We start from the raw sequence: 20,588 nt of genomic DNA on the forward strand, positions 1-20,588 counted from the left end.
GTAGGGTGATTTTAACCAATCATCAAGCTTTTACTCTCCCCAGGATGACACAGGGGTAGAAAAGTCGTTTCGGATCCATGATTTGTTCATCTTTATGAACGTGAGTCTGTCTACATTATCAGTGGAGAGCCGCGTGCGCTTATCTGTCAGCACACCACTAGCAGCGCTGAACACACGTTCAGACAGAACGCTGGCTGCGGGGCATGACAAGATCTCCAAGGCGTAAGTGGCTAGCTCCGGCCATTTATCCAGATTGGAAGCCCAAAAAGAGCAAAGGTCCAGTGACACAGTCATGGCTTCAATGTTTACTTGGAGATACTCCTGTACCATCGTCTCTAAGCGTTGACTATGTGTCAGACTTCTTGTCTCCTGTGGCCTTGCAAAGGATGGGCTAAAAAAGTGGTGAAATGATTCCGCAAAATTGATGTTACCAGCAGATACTGTGGTTCTGTTACGGTTTGAGTGCTGAACACTTGACGGTCCCACGGTTGGCAAGTTGGAACTGTGAGATTCACTACGTGCACCACTGGTATTTTGTGGAAAAGCACATGTAAGATTCTGCAACAGTCTCTGCTGATACTCCTGCATGCGTGCATCCCTTTCTATGGCAGGAATAATTTCTGCAAATTTACTTTTGTACCGGGGATCTAACAGTGTGGCAACCCAGTAGTCAGGATTATTTCTAATTCTCACAATTCGAGTGTCATGTTGCAGGTAGTGCAGCAAGAAGGCACTCATGTGTGTTGCGCATCCAGGAGCACCAAGTCCCTGTTGTGTTGGTGGCGAGGTAACAATCATGCTTCCTTCCTCTGTCCTCTCCCCCCAACCTCGCACAACAGAAATGTGATCAAGGTCTCCCTCATCTGATGAGTCTTCCATCAGTTCGTCCTCCACTTCTTCCTGGGCTCCTGCACCTTCCTCACTAGTTTGGCTGCTACCATGCGCCCTGGTAAAACCATCTCCCCCACCCTCACATGCCTGCCGCCTTGGTGCTGCCGACCGTCTGGACCTTGCAGATGTTAGCCCTTCCGCATACAACTCCTCCTCCTCTACTTCCTCCACCTCCTCTTGTGCCACCACCTGACTCCGAATTCTGTTTAACATGTGCTCCAGCATGTAAATCACCGGAATAGTCATGCTGATAATGGCATCGTCAGCACTAAACATCTTCGTCGCCATTTCAAAACTGTGCAGAAGGGTGCATAGGTCCCTGATCTGAGACCACTCCTCCAGCGTGATTTGCCCCACCTCTGGATCTCGTTGGCCCAGGCTATACGTCATAACGTATTGCACCAGGGCTTGTCGGTGCTGCTACAGTCGCTGCAACATGTGCAGAGTTGAATTCCACCGGGTAGGCACATCGCATTTTAGCCGGTGAAGTGGCAGGCCCAACGACTTCTGTAGAGATGTAAGTCGCTGAGCTGCGGGATGCGAACGGCGAAAGTGAGCACACAGCGACCGTGCCCTCTGCAGAAGGCCATCTAGTCTGGGATAGTGGGCTAAAAATTGCTGGACAACCAGGTTCAACACGTGAGCCATACAAGGCACGTGTGTGTCTTTGCCCCGGCGAAGGGCCGCACCCAGGTTTGCAGCATTGTCGCACACGGCCTTCCCTGGTTTCAGGTCCAGTGGAGACAACCATTCATGAAATTGGTTCTCCAGAGCAGACCACAACTCCTCAGCTGTGTGACTCACATTTCCCAGACATTTCAATGTAAAAACCGCCTGATGACGTTGAGCCCTACTGCCAGCATAGTAAGGAGGTGTGCAGGATCCCTTCTGCGCAGTTAGAAAGCTTGTGGCATGACCAGACAGGCTTTGGGTGCAGGTGGAAGACCGAGAGGAGGTTGAGGAGGCAGAAGCAGTGGAGGAACTTTGACATAAAGAGGATTGACGCACAACTCGTGGGGACGGCAAGACTTGGACAGCAGCCCCTTGTCCTGCTGTCACCATAGTTACCCAGTGCCCAGTCAGCGACATGTAACGCCCCTGTCCATGCCTACTCGTCCAAGTGTCTGTGGTGAAATGCACCCTGTCACACACAGAGTTTCTCAAAGAAGCGGTGATGTTGTGTGCGACATGCTGGTGGAGCGCAGGCACACCTTTCTTTGAGAAGTAGTGCCGACTGGGCATCTGGTACTGGGGCACTGCGACGGACATAAGGTCTCGAAAATCCTCTGTGTCCACCAGGCGGAAAGGCAGCATTTCTGTAGCCAAGAACTTGCAGATGGTGAAATTCAACCTCTTAGCTTTCTCATGGCTAGGAGGAAATGGTCTTTTACTTGTCCACATCTGAGGACCCGGCAAACTGCCGGTCTGTGAGGAAGATGCAGACGGACATGTTAGGTTGCCTTGATCCAAAGGTGGTGCTATCGATGTCGGACAGCGCTCAACACCAGCTGGTGTTACCACCTCCAAAGAAAATGATGACCTGCCAATCACGCTGGCTGTTGCGGGTAAAGAGGTGGCAGGTCTGCGCCCCAAAACAGGTGTGACTGCTGTCCCCCCAGTCACAGAGGATGAAGAGGCCGCGGATGCACAAGATATGGCAGACGGTGGTTGGCCCGGCCGGCTAGGCCGCATTGTAGCACACTGAGCTTCCCACTGCAACTTATGCTTCATGTCCATGTGCCGGTTCATGCATGAAGTACTCAAACTATGTATTTTTTGGCCTCTACTTAGCTTTTGCTGACAAATGTTACAGATAACACGAGTTGGGTCATCTTTATCGATCTGAAAAAATGCCCAGGCTATGCAAGGCTTAGCACCCATGCGACCTGAAGAGCCACCACGACTTGTGGTGAGAGGCAGAGTTGTGTTTGAGGATGCAGTTGTTGACGTGCTTCCAGTACTACGTCTCTGTCCAGGAAGGCGCAACCTGACCTCGTCGTCACTAGCATCTTCCTCCACCTCCTCTGCTGACCTCATCTCTTGGCTGACTGTGGGTTGACAGTAAGTGGGATCTCCAACCTCATCATCATCACCCTGTGCGTTATCACACACGTCGTCCTCAGAGCCAACCTGTTCCTGCCCTGACAAAAAACTAAAGTTGTCGCTCCAATCAGGTATTTGAGTCTTATCATCGTCTTCCTCATTGTCTCCACCAACAGGAGTTACAGTTTGGGAATGAGGGTCTACATTATGGTCAGAACCTTCTGCGTCTGGTCCTGGATCCGACTCATAAAGATTCTGGGCATCAGTGCAGATCATTTCCTCGTCTGGATTCACAGAAGCGCTGGAGTCGACCTCTGATTCCCAGGCTATAGTATGAGTAAACAGCTCTGCAGACTCAACCATCTGTTCTACCTCATACTCAGACGGGCAGCTGGAGATTTGGGAGCTGTGAGGAAGCAAGTGCGATTGGGGTGACACCTTTGAGGACTGGAGTATTTGTGATGTTGAAGTTGATGTGGAGGAGAGCCCACTTAAAGGAGCACTTGATATCCGTTGAAGAACCTGCTGTTTTTGTGCCTCATCTGGAATTTGTAGCGATTGGCGTGGCCGTAAGAAAGGGATCTTATCACATTGTCCGCTAAAAGAAGTAGACATTTTAGTTTGGCTGGAAGATGGTCTTTCTTCTGCAGATGTTACTGTTGCTTTAACACCTACCCCACGGACACAACCTTTTTTCCCCTTCCCAACACGCCTATTCCCCTTTCCACCAGCAGCAGGCCTTTTTCCACTCATTTTGGTGGTTAACTAATTAACAACTCTGGAGTTGTTTGCACAAAAAAACAATGGATGGGAACCGAGCAGAGCTGAGTGGCCAAACTGTGGTATTAGGCCAAAACTATTGGCTGGGTTAGATGCAGAAAAAAATTATATTCAATTTGCAACCTGATGGAGGTCAGTATAGATGGACTAATAGAGAAAGTCCCACACACTGCTAGAAGGCCAAATATTTTTTCAGAGGTAGATGCAGAAAAAAATATATTCAGTTTGCAACCTGATGGAGGTCAGTATAGATGGACTAATACAACAAGTCCCACACACAGCTAGAAGCCCAATATTTTTTCAGAGGTAGATGCAGAAAAAAATATATTCAGTTTGCAACCTGATGGAGGTCTGTATAGATGGATTAATAGAACAAGTCCCACACACAGCTAGAAGCCCAATATTTTTTCAGAGGTAGATGCAGAAAAAAATATATTCAGTTTGCAACCTGATGGAGGTCAGTATAGATGGACTAATACAACAAGTCCCACACACAGCTAGAAGCCCAATATTTTTTCAGAGGTAGATGCAGGAAAAAATATATTCAGTTTGCAACCTGATGGAGGTCTGTATAGATGGATTAATAGAACAAGTCCCACACACAGCTAGAAGCCCAATATTTTTTCAGAGGTAGATGCAGAAAAAAATATATTCAGTTTGCAACCTGATGGAGGTCTGTATAGATGGATTAATAGAACAAGTCCCACACACAGCTAGAAGCCCAATATTTTTTCAGAGGTAGATGCAGAAAAAAATATATTCAGTTTGCAACCTGATGGAGGTCTGTATAGATGGATTAATAGAACAAGTCCCACACACAGCTAGAAGCCCAATATTTTTTCAGAGGTAGATGAAGAAAAAAATATATGCAGTTTGCAACCTGATGGAGGTCAGTATAGATGGACTAATACAACAAGTCCCACACACAGCTAGAAGCCCAATATTTTTTCAGAGCTAGATGCAGAAAAAAATTATATTCAATTTGCAACCTGATGGAGGTCAGTGTAGATGGACTAATAGAATGATGCTATGCCCAAAAGATTTTACTTCACTAGGTGCAGTAAAAAAATTGGTATTCTATACACAGGTGGTATATCTTGCAACACAGATAGGCTACTCCACTGACTAACACACTCTGCAATAGGCCAAAAAGGATTAGCTTTGCTAGATTCAGCCAAATGCTGTGAAAAAAACTTGCACAGCACTGGCACAGACCTGCTTGGCAAAAACTGATAGGAACTGATGTAACCTAGTCCTGAAAAGGACTCCAATTACAATTAGTCTTTACTCCCACAATCTATCTATTTAAGAGCACAGACCTGACTGATAAAAGTCGTAGGAAATGCTGTAACCTAGTCCTTAAAAGGACTGCAATCACAACTATTCCCTACTCCCAAGCTATCTGTAGATTTGTGCGAAAATTGGCTTGAAATTAACAAGGTATAGCGCACACAGCAACAGCGGTGCCGTCTAACACGCAGCTGCAGCAGTGAGAAAATGGTGGCGACGGGGAAAATGGCTTGGTCTTATAGGGCAAGGACATGTGACATACACTGCCAATGACACATGCCCTTGCTTGTGTGAAAAAAAGCACTTCGCTCCGTGTGTGCGCTGCTGATAGGCTGACAGATTGCACCTCCCCACTGTAAATGCGGGAAAGAGGAAAAAAAATGGAGATCTTCATTGTTCCTGCAGAGATCCATCCCCTGCCCCTCCCCCCACCCCGCTGTACACTCAAACTGCGTATTAACATTAATTTTCATCATTACTGAGAAAAAATCCAGTTATGATTTTGGTGCACGAACAGTTATCGAACATAACTTCGAACAGCCGAATTTTTCTCAAATTGTTCGTGCTCGCCGAACGGCTCGAACACCGCCCAAAACAGCTCGAATTTGAGATTGGCGAACAGTTCGAGTAGAACAACGCTCATCTCTACTGATGGCTATGTATGTGATCTGGTGTTCGATGGGAACTATTAATGTGTGATTGGTGAGGATGTGGTGCAGAAGTGGAGTTTTTCCAAGAGTGGGCGGTGGGACTGTGGAAGTTTCAAGGGGTGGAGGTGGAGCAGGAGTGGAGCCTGGGCGGAGTCTCAAGGGGGCCCGGAAATTTTGACAGTATGAGGCCCTGAAATTCCTAGGGGCAGTCCTGCACGTATCAGCCCCGCTCTGGCACTACATCACCGCAGTAAAATTAATGAAGCACTCCCAATCATTTTTGGGACATTTTCTGCCGAGAACAATGGCAGCCTATGCACACTGAATAATCTTTTACTGATCGTTCAGTATATATCTGAAGCACAGTGTGCCTGTGTAAACAGGATATTAAACGACCGCCGACCGGTGCATATTGTAATGTAATGTGGGTCATAAAAAGTCACACCATATACCCACACCACACAAACTATCATCAATAAAGTTCTCTCTTACAGTCACTACACAGTCCAAACCCGATCTGTAGCGTAAAATATGCTGATCAGTCCTAAATCTAGCAACACCCACTACATGCTACATAAGAATTATCACAAGGTAAGAAAGTCCAATGTGTTACGGTCTGCACAGGGGAATAGTACATTATATACCTACATAACTAGGGGGGAGCAAGCCTTGTGCCTGGGCACACTGAAGACTGTAGGGCAGAGGGACACCAATTGCTATTCTTTTTAACTGACTTCAGCAGTCATATGGCTAACACTGTAACAAGGATTGTTTCAGGGAGTGTCTGCTGCTGGGAATTGGGGTGCATACTGACTTTGCTTGGTACTGGAGAGGGAATAATCTTATTCTTATTTTGGTGTAAGCTGGAGGAAGCATTAAAGTTATGAATACAGTTTAGAGCAGGGGTGAATATAGAAGGGGGCAAGATGAGGTAACTCCTAGGCGGTGGCATTTTGCCACCTCCATTCCCCGGTAATCCCCCAGAGTTGGATTTGGCAGTTCTCCAAGCCGGTTGTCGAACTGACAGCTGGCTAAGAGAACATGTCAGATGCTGGCTCCCTACATTTAATTGCACTCGTGACTTTCGCTGCCGGAACTTCTGGGGTCAGGGTGACGTCAGCAGCATGATTAGGTGACATTGTAGGTTCATGTGATCAATTGTATATAGGGTGGAACTTACATTGCAATTGACCGTTGTACTAAGCTTGGAGCTGTAGTCATGTACTAATGATGGTTCTGGTGATGTATTCACGTACTGATGCTGGTAATGTGTTCCTGCACTGAAAGTGGTTGTGATGCGGTATTACTGTACTGATGGTGGTTTTAATGATGTATTCATGTAACAATGATGGTTCTAATGATGTATTCATGTACTATTCATGGTTCTATTTGTAGCGCTGGCGTCCCTGCCCTCTGCTAGGCAGGGACGCTGCTCCCCTCACCGCTCTGCTGTCAGCGCGCGCTCCGTCCCGGCGTCCTCTCCCCGCTCTGCTGGCAGCGCGCGCTCCGTCCCGGCGTCCTTCTCCTGCTCTGCTCCGTGCCCGGCGTCCTCCTCCCGCTCTGCTCTCAGCGCGCGCTCCTTCCCGGCCCCTGTGCTTAGGGCGCGCGCGCGCGCGCTCCCCTCCTCTTAAAGGGGCCGCGCGCGCCGTCCTAAGGAGTCCCCGGCCAATGGCCGGAGGACTTCATCATATATAAGGCACCTCCTCCAAAATGGAGGTGCCCGAGCAATGTTGTTTGCACCTGTGTCTCACCTGTGCTTCAGCCCTCAGGTCCCGTTGCCAGTTACCTGCCAGTTACCTGCCAGTTTCCTGCCAGTTTCCTGCTAGTTTACCTGCCAGTTACCTGCCTGATTCCTGCCTGAATACTTGTTACCTGTCTGCCAGTCTGAGGTCCGACGGTCTGCCTTACTACTCCTGTCAGTCTGTCTAAAGGACCAGCCTGCCCGCTCACCTGGGAGCGCATATCAGCTACCTGCCTGCTTGCCTGAGGTCCGACGGTCTGCCTTACTACTCCGGTCAGTCTGTCTATGGACCAGCTTGCCCGCTCACCTGGGAGCGCTTCTCCGTTATCTGCCTGCTTGCCAGCCCGGAGGCTCCGTTGTCACGTGCTGTGACCACCAGCTATCTCAGAGACTCTTGCCCGCTCACCTGGGAGCGCATCTCCGTTACCTGCCTGCTTGCCAGCCCGGAGGTCCCGTTGTCACGTGCGGTGACCACCAGCTATTCCAGAGACTCTTGCCCGCTCACCTGGGAGCGCTTCTCCGTTACCTACCTGCCTGCCAGCCCGGAGGTTCCGCCGTCACGTGCCGTGACCACCTGCTATTCCAGAGACTCTCACTTGCTCACCTGGGAGCACACATCTACCATCTGCCTGCTAGCCTACCCGGAGGCTCTGCCATCACAGGTCGTACCTACCCCTTACCCAGAGACTGCCCTGATCACTTGCCGTAACTCCCTGTCCGTTCACCCAGAGACTGCCACCCGCTCCCTTACAAGGGCCGCCCCCTTGTATAGTAGCTCAGAGGTTCCGCCTCCCGGACCCGTTACAGTTTGCTCGGGCCATGGAACCCGGTGGCACCCAAGCTCCCTCGCTCTCGGACCTCTGTCTTGAACTGTCCCGTCAGAAGTCCCAACAGGAGGCCATCCTGGGTCATCTGCGGAATGTTAATACTCGCCTGAACACCCTGTCTGATCCTGCAACTACGGCCAGTACCATGGTATCCTTTTCCGGACCCCGGCTCTCTGCACCTCCTCGCTTCGGAGGCGACTCCGTCCTGGCTCGGGGCTTCATAAATCAGTGCACCCTGCATTTTGAACTATTGTCCCACCAGTTTAACTCCGACCGAGCCAAAATTGCCTTTATCATGTCCCATCTCACCGGGGAGGCCCTGGCCTGGCTAAATCCTCTATGGGAGAGAGGAGATCCCCTGGTGTCCGACTTGCCTGCCTTTCTCATGGCTTTCCGGAAAGCCTTCGACGAACCCGGACGGAGGACCTCATCCGCATCTTCTCTGCTTCGCCTCCGTCAGGGAAGCCTCACCGTGGGCCAATATGCCATACGGTTCCGTACCCTTGCCTCGGAGCTGGCCTGGGATAACGAAGCCCTGGTATCCGTCTTCTGGGAGGGTCTGTCCGGCCGTATTAAAGATGAACTTGCTGGTCGGGACATTCCTACCACTCTCGATGATCTAATAACCCTTGCCACCCGGATTGACCTACGGTTCCAGGAGCGTGCCAAAGAGGTCACCCGTGAGGGAAGGATTCCACGTTTAGCTCCTACTTTCCAGGAACCCGTCATTCCTTCCGTTTCTCCCCAGGTACACTCTCCTGAGCCTATGCAGGTCGACCAGACCAAGATGGTCAAATCCCGTCAGGATTTCCGCCGTGCCGAGGGGAGCTGCTTCTACTGTGGCAGTAAGGAGCATCTGATCCGTGCCTGCCCGGAGAGGTCAGGAGAACGCCTGTATCTAGGTTCACTCAGAGGGGTCGATCTAGACAAAAATAAATCCTCTCCATCCCTGCTGTTGTCAGTCTCAATCATCTGCGGGGAGAATCGTTATTCCGAACTAGCCCAACTTGACTCTGGAGCAGCCGGAAATCTTATTTCACAGTCTCTGGTGGAGAAATTCCGCATCCCCACCAAACCTCTGGCTGTACCCTTGTCTGTTGTTGCCGTGGATGGGGGCCTCTTACCTCGCCCCATCCAATTCATCACCGAATCCATTACTCTGCAGGTGGGAATGCTGCATTCAGAGAGTATCTCCTTTCACGTTCTGCCTGGTCTCCCTCACGCCCTCTTGCTAGGTCTGCCTTGGCTCCAGAGACATGCACCCGTGCTTGACTGGCAAACCGGAGAAGTCCTTCACTGGGGACAGGCCTGTCATAAAACCTGCCTGGTTCCCGTCCATTCCGTCCGTCCCTCTCCTATCCCAGCTAATCTACCTGGACTTCCGATTTCTTATTGGTCTAGTGCTGATGTCTTTGTTAAGGAGGAGGCAGAGACATCACCACCTCATAGACCATGTGACTGCCCCATCGATCCCGCCAGAGTAATGCAGGTGGCTCCCGTGAGTCTAAATTGTCTCCCTCCTGGTAAGACGTTCGTATCGGTACCTGATCGGGAGAGAATCCTACACTGGGGTCATTCGTCTAAACTAGCTGACCACGCCGGTCGGAAAAAGACCCTCCAGCTCATTACCCGACACTACTGGTGGCCTAACCTGCACAAGGATGTTATGGACTTTGTTTCTGCCTGTGTGTCCTGCGCCCGCAACAAAGTTCCGAGACACCTGTCGGCCGGCCGCCTTCTTCCTCTGCCAGTACCTGCTGCCCCCTGGCAGCATTTAGCGATGGACCCTCCTCAATTCCGTCCTGGGGATAAAGTCTGGCTCTCGTCCAAATATGTCCGACTCAAGATCCCTTCCTATAAGTTAGGGTCTCGGTTCATCGGCCCACTGGTGGTCATCGGTCAGATCAACCCGGTAGCCTATAAATTGAAACTCCCGGCCAACTTACGGATCCCTAACTCCTTCCATGTATCTCTCCTCAAACCTGTGGTACTTAACTCTTTTTCTAAGTCTATAGGTACGCCTTCTGCTCTGGTTTCTGCTGAGGACAAGTTTGAGGTAGAGAACATTCTTGCCAGCAAAAGGGTAAGAGGAAAGACCTTTTTCTTGGTAGATTGGAGGGGGTTTGGTCCTGAGGAGAGAACGTGGGAGCCCCGGGAGAATATCCATGCCCCTCTCATCCTAGCTAAATTTCTGTCTGGCCTAAAAAAGGGGGGGCCTAAAGGGGGGGGTACTGTAGCGCTGGCGTCCCTGCCCTCTGCTAGGCAGGGACGCTGCTCCCCTCACCGCTCTGCTGTCAGCGCGCGCTCCGTCCCGGCGTCCTCTCCCCGCTCTGCTGGCAGCGCGCGCTCCGTCCCGGCGTCCTTCTCCTGCTCTGCTCCGTGCCCGGCGTCCTCCTCCCGCTCTGCTCTCAGCGCGCGCTCCTTCCCGGCCCCTGTGCTTAGGGCGCGCGCGCGCGCGCTCCCCTCCTCTTAAAGGGGCCGCGCGCGCCGTCCTAAGGAGTCCCCGGCCAATGGCCGGAGGACTTCATCATATATAAGGCACCTCCTCCAAAATGGAGGTGCCCGAGCAATGTTGTTTGCACCTGTGTCTCACCTGTGCTTCAGCCCTCAGGTCCCGTTGCCAGTTACCTGCCAGTTACCTGCCAGTTTCCTGCCAGTTTCCTGCTAGTTTACCTGCCAGTTACCTGCCTGATTCCTGCCTGAATACTTGTTACCTGTCTGCCAGTCTGAGGTCCGACGGTCTGCCTTACTACTCCTGTCAGTCTGTCTAAAGGACCAGCCTGCCCGCTCACCTGGGAGCGCATATCAGCTACCTGCCTGCTTGCCTGAGGTCCGACGGTCTGCCTTACTACTCCGGTCAGTCTGTCTATGGACCAGCTTGCCCGCTCACCTGGGAGCGCTTCTCCGTTATCTGCCTGCTTGCCAGCCCGGAGGCTCCGTTGTCACGTGCTGTGACCACCAGCTATCTCAGAGACTCTTGCCCGCTCACCTGGGAGCGCATCTCCGTTACCTGCCTGCTTGCCAGCCCGGAGGTCCCGTTGTCACGTGCGGTGACCACCAGCTATTCCAGAGACTCTTGCCCGCTCACCTGGGAGCGCTTCTCCGTTACCTACCTGCCTGCCAGCCCGGAGGTTCCGCCGTCACGTGCCGTGACCACCTGCTATTCCAGAGACTCTCACTTGCTCACCTGGGAGCACACATCTACCATCTGCCTGCTAGCCTACCCGGAGGCTCTGCCATCACAGGTCGTACCTACCCCTTACCCAGAGACTGCCCTGATCACTTGCCGTAACTCCCTGTCCGTTCACCCAGAGACTGCCACCCGCTCCCTTACAAGGGCCGCCCCCTTGTATAGTAGCTCAGAGGTTCCGCCTCCCGGACCCGTTACACTATTAATGTGTTCATGTACTGATGTTGATTCTGGTGATGCATTCATGTACTGATGGAGCTTCTGATGATGTAGTCAAGTACTGATGGTGGTTCTGGTGATGTATTCATGTACTAATAGTGGTTTTGGTGATGTATTTATGTAATTTTGATGTTTCTGGTGATGTATTCATGGATAGATGGGGGTTCTTGTGATATATTTATGTACTGATGATGGTTGTGATGTCGAATTTCTTTACTGTTGGTGGTTTTGGTGTTGTATTATATATTGTTATTGGTTTTGATCTTGTACACATGTACCAATCCATAACTCATAAGGACAGCATGGTGGCTTAGTGGTTAGCACTGTTGCTTTACAGCGCTAGGGTCCCAGCTTTAAAGCCCAACAAGGACAACATCTGAAAAGAGTTTGTATGTTCCTCCCGTGTTTGTGTGGATTTTTTCCAACTATTCAGGTTTCCTTCCAAACCTCAAAGATATACTTGTAGGGAATTTAGCTTGGGAGCTTCAATGGGTACAGTGATACTGATGTCTGTAAAGTGCTGTGGAATTAATGGCGCTATGTAAGTGAGTAAAATAAAGAACTTGTGAGATAACATGATACATGGCTATGTTAATAATGTATTGTGCTGTCTGACAAGTTAAGGTTACTATATCTGTATTTATGTTAGGAGCATTAATTATAAAATTAAACACTGCAGCATGTCAAATCCTAATAGCTTGCAATATACTCATCTTCAGGATTTGACTCTGCTTGCTAATACCAGCGGTCATCACATGACCCACTTATATGCAATTTTCATACTTACAGTCTCATGCCAACTAACTTCTCTTTCTGCTTTTCTCAATGAAGCAGAGGCTGTAGTTTTTTTTACTGAAAATTTAGAGAATTAGGAAGAGCAACTCGTTGGCACATGACTATAACTATGCAAATTACATATGAACTTTTATATGACTACTGCTCAAACTGCTTAAGCTTAAGTATATAGAATGGGGTGCCAAACTGAATTTTTGCCCTCGGTGCAAGAAAACCTATATTCGCCTCTGAGTAACCTTACTATAAGCAAAAAACTTTGCAGATAGAGCTCAATGAAGCAGTTTCACCCAGTATGTACAGGGATCACTCAGGAATAATCATCTGGCTGTATTTGAAAGGATATTTTTAAACGTGCAGGCAGCAAATGTAATGTATGTCAGTATTAGAGATGGGCAAATTCTTTAGAAAATGGATTTTTTGCAATTTGCATTTTGTGAATTAAGCAAAATTGTTGCTATCTGAACCATATAAGGCCAGCAAAGGGTTAAATAAACCTAAAACCTTATACTCACCTCACTGTTCACCTGTTGCCCTTCTATTTGATTAAAAAAGCACAAATGCCATCCCACCACTACAAGGTGTACCCTTTGAGATGGTCCTAACCTTGGTGTTATAGTAGGGCCCTGTCCTGCTCTATCCTTATTCATATTGATGTTGTTTGACACATAGTAAGGTTATAATACTAAACACAGGTTAGGACCGTCCCGATGGGTACACCTTGTCATGGTGGGATGGCTTTTATGCCTTTTTGATCAAAATACCATTTACTATATACCCGGTTGTTTACATACACTCTTACTATTTACTTGTAGTAGGGCATATGCTCATTTTTGGTTTTTTTTCTTTGGTTTTGTTTGTGAAATGACCACAGTGTGAACATACTCTTACACTTTGCACATATACTAGCTTATAGTCAAGCTCAGTTTTCATTTTTTTCTGTTAGAAATTGCAATATAAACAGTATAAACCCAATTACAATACAAACTACTTATTCCTAATCATAGTCAAAAAGTTAAAGTGGTTTTTCCCCATTGGGGACAATGCAGGTAATTAGTGCTAAAAATCATTTTTGAAATTGGGTTTCATTAAAAATATTGCACCTTCTATATATCCTGTGTTGCAAAGTCTATTGGTGGCTGCAGAATGGATTGAGAACCTGCCTGTCAGCCCATTATTGTAAACTTCTTGACTGCCTTTCTTTATCTCCTCTAAGCTTACTTGTATTTATGACCACAGATCACATCAAAGTTGAATGTGCAGGGAAACAAAGAACCTGTAAAGGCCAAAGGTGCAACAATTATAACAAAAACTTAACTGCAAAAATGATTTTTAACCTAAATTGCATGCATTTATGTAAAAAAAATGTACCCCAAAGTAGACAACCCTTTTAATGTTTCTTACATTGACTTGATATAAACTTACGTGTGCTCTGGAGTTGTCAGGTTACAAGTATAATCCCAATGTTTAGTTAAATCTCTGCTTACTACTCACTTCAGAAAGTTCCACCGCACTTGGCTTTCTCAAACAGCAACGTTTTGGAGTTATTGAAATTCAGAGAAATACTAAAAAAAAAATGAAATTATATAAATAAAAGTTTAGAAAATAACTTTAAAAAGGAAAAAATAGTAGAAGAGAAAACAAAACAAACCATACCACAGTATGTTTAGAGCTAAGTGAACACTAATTGCAACGGCAAGGCTTATAAATGGGGGCAAGTAACGGTAAGAAGTGAAGGGCGTGTTAAACTAAATCCATGTGTAAACAAGATGATGTTGAAACACATATTGATCCAGGGATAATTACAAACAAAGCAAAATTCACATGAACACTGACTTTTACTTCCTTTAAATTTCAGCTGAACTCACAATTCATTAACTAGAATGGTACGTGAAAGTGGCCATAGATTGCACAAAAAAATTTAAAAATACATTCTACGGTTTTATGCATTAGAACATAATAAAAAACTGTAGTCCTTAGAAGATCTTAAAATAAAGTAAATGCAGCTTCAACTGAACAACACATGGCAAATGATACTGTCCTCTGTTTAACAAAATCGAGACCAAAATGGAGAAGCAGTGTGTAAAAAATTAAGTACACCCCATGAATCAAATAGCACATTTGGCAGCAATATCCTGAATTAATTGTTATGTATAAGGCTAGAATCATACAACTGTATTTTATTTTGTATTTTATAATAATATAATAACAATATAAATAATAATAAAACATTCAGACAGTTTTTTTCATGAAGATTACATAATGAATGCTCATAACTTACAAAATGAGAGGAAAAATGTTGCTTTTTTGCAAACATACTTCCTCAAAAGCATTACACAAGAATAACTTAAAAGATGACTATTTTTACTTTTAGAAAAGAATCTGATGCCTGTGCATTTTATTTAAAAAGTTCATCATTTTATACTTTCTAGAGAGCTATATGCTATCTCCAGTGTCGTATCTAGGGGTGTGTTGGGGGGGGGCACAGCGATCAAAAGTGCCCTGTTGGGCTGTTTGATGTGGTGATCAAAGGTGTTTTCCAGGCGGATGCATTTTGCCACCGCCTCGAGTGGGATTCTGCCATGCATGCTATGAGCCTGCTGTCAAGCTGACAGCCAACTCAGAGAAGGTGGAAAACACTGGCTCCCAATATTCAATTGTACTGGCTTCTTTCAGGTAAGTATGACAAGAGACCGTAAGGGCAGGAGTGAATGGTGTGAAAAGACAGTATGGGCAGGGAGTGGAGGAAATGTGTTAAGAGACAGTATGTGCGGGTGGGAAGAAAATTATGAAGAGACAGTATGGGCAGTGGGGGGAATATGTGAAGAGACAGTATGGAAGGGAGAGAAATTTCTGAAGAGATAGTATGGGCAGGAGGGGGGAATGTGTGAAGAGAAAGTATGGGCAGGAGTGGAGAAAATGTGTGAGGAGACAGTATGGGCGGAGGGGAGGAAATGTGGGAGGAGATAATATGGGCAAAGGGGGAATGTGTAAGGATATAGTATGGGTGAAGGAAGAATGAGTGAGGAGACTGTATTGGCAAAGGGGCAGGAAATGTGTGAGGAGACATTATGGGCAGGAGGAGAGAAAATGTGTAAAGAGACAGTGTGGGCAGAGGGGGAAATGTGTGAGGAGACAGTATGAGCAGGGGAGGTAGTATGGGCAGAGGGGAGGAAATGTGGGAGGAGATAGTAGGAGCAAAGGGGGAATGTGTAAGGATACAGTATGGGTGCAGGGAGAATGAGTGAGGAGACAGGTTTGGCAATGGGACAGGAAATGTGTGACGAGACATTATGGGCTGGGCAGAAAGAAAGGAAATGTGAGGGTACAGTATGGGTTGAGGGGAATATGTGAGGAGACAGTATGGGAAGGGGGAAAATGTGTGAAGAGTCATCTGCATCAGTGTGCGCGGTGTCTTGAGGCGACCGCAAATGCTGAGGAGCAGAGGATAATGACTCGCTGCAGCGAGTGGGCCCCTGAACTGCGCTGTGCTCACTGAGCAGTGTCCTGTCACTAGGTAAGCTCAGTGCAGTTCAGACACCTGCTCGTGGAAGCAGGGGACAATGATGAGGGCAGCGTTCAGCACCCAACACTTGGGAACAGCGCTAACTATACCGCTGTTTCCGGTACGTGTCACACTGATGACACACGGATGTCATCTGTGTGTCATCAGTGTGCATGGGTGTGGGACGTTTTGCGGCCTGTGCGGCCTGCAAAAAAGGGGACATGTCAGCGTGTTTTGCCCACGGACACACGATCCATGGAAACACACTATGTGCTCAGATGGGTTTAAGTGTGTAAGTGTCTCCAGTACGTGTGACAACTGTCACCACATGTACTGTAGGCAAGGACGTGTGAATGAGGCCTTAGGCAGATTGTCACAGATTTTTCTGCAAAGATTTGTCACAAAACCTGAAGGGTTTCCCAATGGCAGCAAAGTGAATGTGAATCCTGAAGTCTCATGCACACATTGCTTATTTGTGACTTGCAGATTTGGTGCAGATTTAAATCTGTAGCGTGTACATTTTTTCAGCTTTTTTGCTGCAGATTTCACCCATACTAATGAGCAAGAAAAATCTGCAATAAAAATGCAAGTAATCAAGCATCAAAAATGTGTCTGCTATAAGCAGCTTTTTTTTCCTGCCAAGATGTGCAGAAATGGTGCAGAAATGTCTGCACCAAATACTTAACGTGTGCACAGACCCTTATACTTAGTGTACAGACATGAGATTTCATACAGTATACACAGTCAGATATATTTATATACATACGTGTGCATTGTATAGCATCTGAGGTCTGTATAACAGTGTATCATATGCAAGTAATATATTATCCTGTAAGGCTGTGTTCACACGATGCGTATTTCATGCGTTTCCGCGGCGTTTTTGCAGTTGCGTAAACGCCGCGGAAACGCATGAAAAACGCATGGTAGAAGGGAAGCAATGTTCCCCAATGGAAATCCGCATGTGCTGTGCCCATGATGCGGATTTTTCCGCAGCGTTAACGCTGCGGTCAAAAATCCGCAGCATGTCAATTAATTTTGCGGAAACGCGGCGATTTCGCCGCCATTGACTTGCATTAGAACGCGCCAATTCCGCAAGACAGCATTTGTACTTGCGTAATTGGTGCGTTCTAATGTGCGGATGGTACCCGGGTGTGGAGGAGAGGAGAGTCTCATCCACACCCAGGTACCATTAAAAAAGCTGTAAAAAGAAGAATAAAATAAAAAATAAATGTATTCTTACCTTCTGTCGGCCCGCGCAGCGCTCCCGCTTGGTTCCCGGCACTTGCAGTGAGTTGTAGGACCTGCGGTGACGTCAGAGTCATGTGACGGGTCACGTGACGCTGACGTCGGCAGGTCTTTCAATTCAAAGTTGCCGGCAGCCGGGAGAACGGAGTGAGCAGGACAGCGCGGGCCATCGGAGGTAAGTATATACACTCTCTCGGGTCACACTGTATAAATCCATGCTGTTTGCATGGATTTATATAGTGTGACCTAGTTATCAAGCACTTTCCAGGTGATGCTAACATCGCCTGGAAAGCGCTTGTCAATCTGCATGCGGAAACGCATGTGAATCTGCATGTGGATCCGCATGTATTCTGCAGGAAAAACGCATGCACAATCTGCATGCGTTTTTTTCTGCCAGGGAGATGCAGAAATGATGCAGAAATTTTCTGCTTCATTTCTGCATCGTGTGCACATACCCTAAGTGTTATACTTTGTGTAAAAACATCAGATGTTTTATAGAAGATAATACTGTATGTGATCGTGTAATACCTGCTGTCTGTAGTATAGTAAAGGTGCATCTCACTAAATTAGAATATCATCAAAAAGTTTATTTATTTCAGTTCTTCAATACAAAAAGTGAAACTCGTAAGCCATAATCAACATTAACAGAAATAAACACTTGAAATAGATCACTCTGTTTGTAATGACTCTATATAATATGAGTTTCACTTTACTGTGTTTTTTTTACCGTGTACTCGTTTGGCTGATGCTTAGATTGTAACAAGGACAACCACCTTAAGGTCTGTGCACACATTGCATTTGTGCTGCATTCTGCCCACGTTTTTGCGGCCGATACCGCAGAGTTTTACAGCAAAGTGAATGAGATATCTGAAGTCTCATGCACGCCCTGCTTATTTTTTAATAGCAGATTTGAAGTAGTTTCATATCTGCCGCATGTCCGTTCTTTCAGCGTTTTTCACCCATTCCAAGTGGGGAAAAATGCATAAAAAACTGCATCAAAAACGTGTGTGTTTTATGCAGCGTTTTTCCTGCCAATGGACATGTTTTTGGAGCAGAAATGTCTGCAGCAAATACTTAATGTGTGCATATACCCTTAGTTTATGTGTACACATTCAGGATTTGCAACAGAAAATTCTGTTGCAAATCCTGATTTTTTGGCATGGAAAATGCTGCATAAACTACACTTGTTTTTGTTTAGTTTTTTACTTGCATTTTTGTTACGTATTTTTCCCCACTCATTAGTATGGGTGAAAAAAGCTGCAAGAATTGACATGCTGCAAATTTGAATCTGCTGCAAATCTGCTAGTTAAAAATAAGCGAAGTGTGCATTCACTTTGCTGGGACAGCAAAACGCTGCGTATTTTCTCTGCTGGAAAAAATGCATCAAACATGCAACATGTGCAAAAGGCCTTAAACAAAATTTGCACCACTAGCTCAGCCCCTGAAATGGACATCATTGATGACGCTTCATTTCAGGGAGGGGGAAAAGGCTGCGGCAGTGACCACAACCTCTGCTCCCTGATGACGATTTGTTTGAGTATCTGAGATGCTCTGACATGCACTGGGATTCTCAAATGACACTTCATCAAAGAGGAAATAATAGAAAAAAATAAAGCACTTAGAGTAGTGAGGGACAGATAGGGAATTTTTAATCAAAGTATATTAGAAAAAAAAAGATCAGAATATAACATTAAATAGCTAGAGATTTAGGAGTAAAATAAAATTTAGTTTCAGGCCACCCCTTTATTGAATCAGAGGCAATAAGTTCAGGTTGCTAATCATGGGCCACTGCTTTGTGCTTGCCCCCCAGGCCAAGCTTTGCCAGCCAGCCCCTGCCTGCACGTCACAGTGTCCTATGACATGCCTTTGCAGCGCTGTAATCTCACGCCTGCACGTTGAACTGCCTCCTCGATCCTCCCTCCCTCTCTCCCTCCCATGAGTCTCCATGACTCACCGGCGCATGTGCAGAAAATTACATACTAGTGTATTCCGTGATCTTCTGCGCAGGTGCATCACTGCTGGCGATGACCCCTGTGCTCTGCCACAGACTGTAAGCAGAGCCGGACTGACCCGTCCCCCATCTTCCCGGAGACTTACCCTATGAACGGCAGAGTGTTAGCGCGTCACTGACGGCGCCTGCGCAGAAGATCACGGGATACACTAGTCCGTGATCTTCAGCGCAGGCACCCGTGAGTCACGGAGACTCATGGGAGGGAGGATCGTGGAGGTACTTCAACGTGCAGGTGCAAGATTATAATCGCAGAACTAAATCCAGCTCACCACCTGTAGTTCCACACTTGTGGAGCACGGATAGCACATGGGCAGAGCGCAACATCCAATAGAGAAAGCAGAAAAATCCAGCTCAGCTCACAGATAAAGTCCAAAAAAGTGCATTTTATTTTCGAAGGTACATGAAGCAAAGATTAAAATCGTATGATCACAAAAAAGTGAATGCAGGCATTTTTTGACGGGGGAGGGGTGCACTATGATAATAAAGAGAGGAGGTGGGGATTCTTTACAGGCCTGAGACCTGGAGCAATCATTACCATAAAGGTATAATATAAGATTTCAAAACATCAAAACCGTTAATATGAGGCCTACAGATAAGAATAGATTTACATTTCTATCACCTATATGTCCATATTAATAGGTTATATACTCCCACAGGATGACAGACTCCTTTTAATATCTAAGAATATTATATAAACCAGTTTTTAAATGTTAATACATTTTCAGAAATGTGTTCGCATACCTATACGTCACCACTACATAATATTTTTTAATTGTTTATGTGGACACATGCACACTTTTCTGATGAAATGAGTACATTCTTTAAAGGCTATGTTTTTTATTTATTTATTTTTATTTTGTTTAAAAGTTTTACAATGTGAGAATAATACCAATCCTTGTAAAATGCATGCTGTGTACGTACATTTTTCTAGAAATTTCTCTGATTTAATTTCTGCATTCCTTTTCATACAGTGAATGATATCACCTGTCGCTGACGTGATAGATATCGACGGGAGCGGCAACAGCGGGTTAAAAGTGGGTCAGCGGCGTCCAGAAAGCAACCATATACCTACATTGATAGGCTGCATTTTCTGGCCCCTATTTTGGATCTTAGACTGTAAGTTAATGATTTTTTTTACCATTTTCCCTTCTTATTTGCAGCTTATTTATTTGTTACCTTTACCAACAACATGACATATTTTAATTCTCTTGCAGAACTGAATCCAACTTACGCAACAGGGAGACAGCATCAGAGTCAGATGCCGCCCTGTTGGAGCTAGTTGCTGAATCAGGAGAGGATGCTGGACCAGCAGCAGGGCAATCCTCAAATTCTGCCCCAACATCAGCCCCAACATTCTCAACCTCAAAAGCACCATCAACAGCAAGACCAGCAGCTCCACCAGCA

The 20,588-nt window shown here is 46.7% G+C and overlaps 1 protein-coding gene across 3 annotated transcripts in view; it reads right to left on the reverse strand.

Moving 5' to 3' along the window:
- LOC141224013 (C4b-binding protein alpha chain-like) overlaps positions 1-14,169 on the reverse strand; it is a 140,526-nt gene extending 126,357 nt beyond the window's left edge. For 2 of the 3 annotated variants that reach the window (XM_073666872.1, XM_073666870.1), the window contains exons 1-2: positions 14,080-14,169; positions 13,849-13,988 (exon numbers count right to left, since the gene is read on the reverse strand). The gene's annotated coding sequence lies outside the window, so the exon portion shown is untranslated. The remainder of the gene's footprint in view (positions 1-13,848; positions 13,989-14,079) is intronic. The other variant, XM_073666871.1, reaches the window with a different exon arrangement.
- Positions 14,170-20,588: the final 6,419 nt, after the last annotated feature.

This window comes from Phyllobates terribilis, unplaced genomic scaffold (genome assembly GCF_046119375.1).
Source record: "Phyllobates terribilis strain yellow unplaced genomic scaffold, ASM4611937v1 Scaffold_2__4_contigs__length_985480577, whole genome shotgun sequence".
Lineage (NCBI taxonomy): Eukaryota > Metazoa > Chordata > Amphibia > Anura > Dendrobatidae > Phyllobates > Phyllobates terribilis.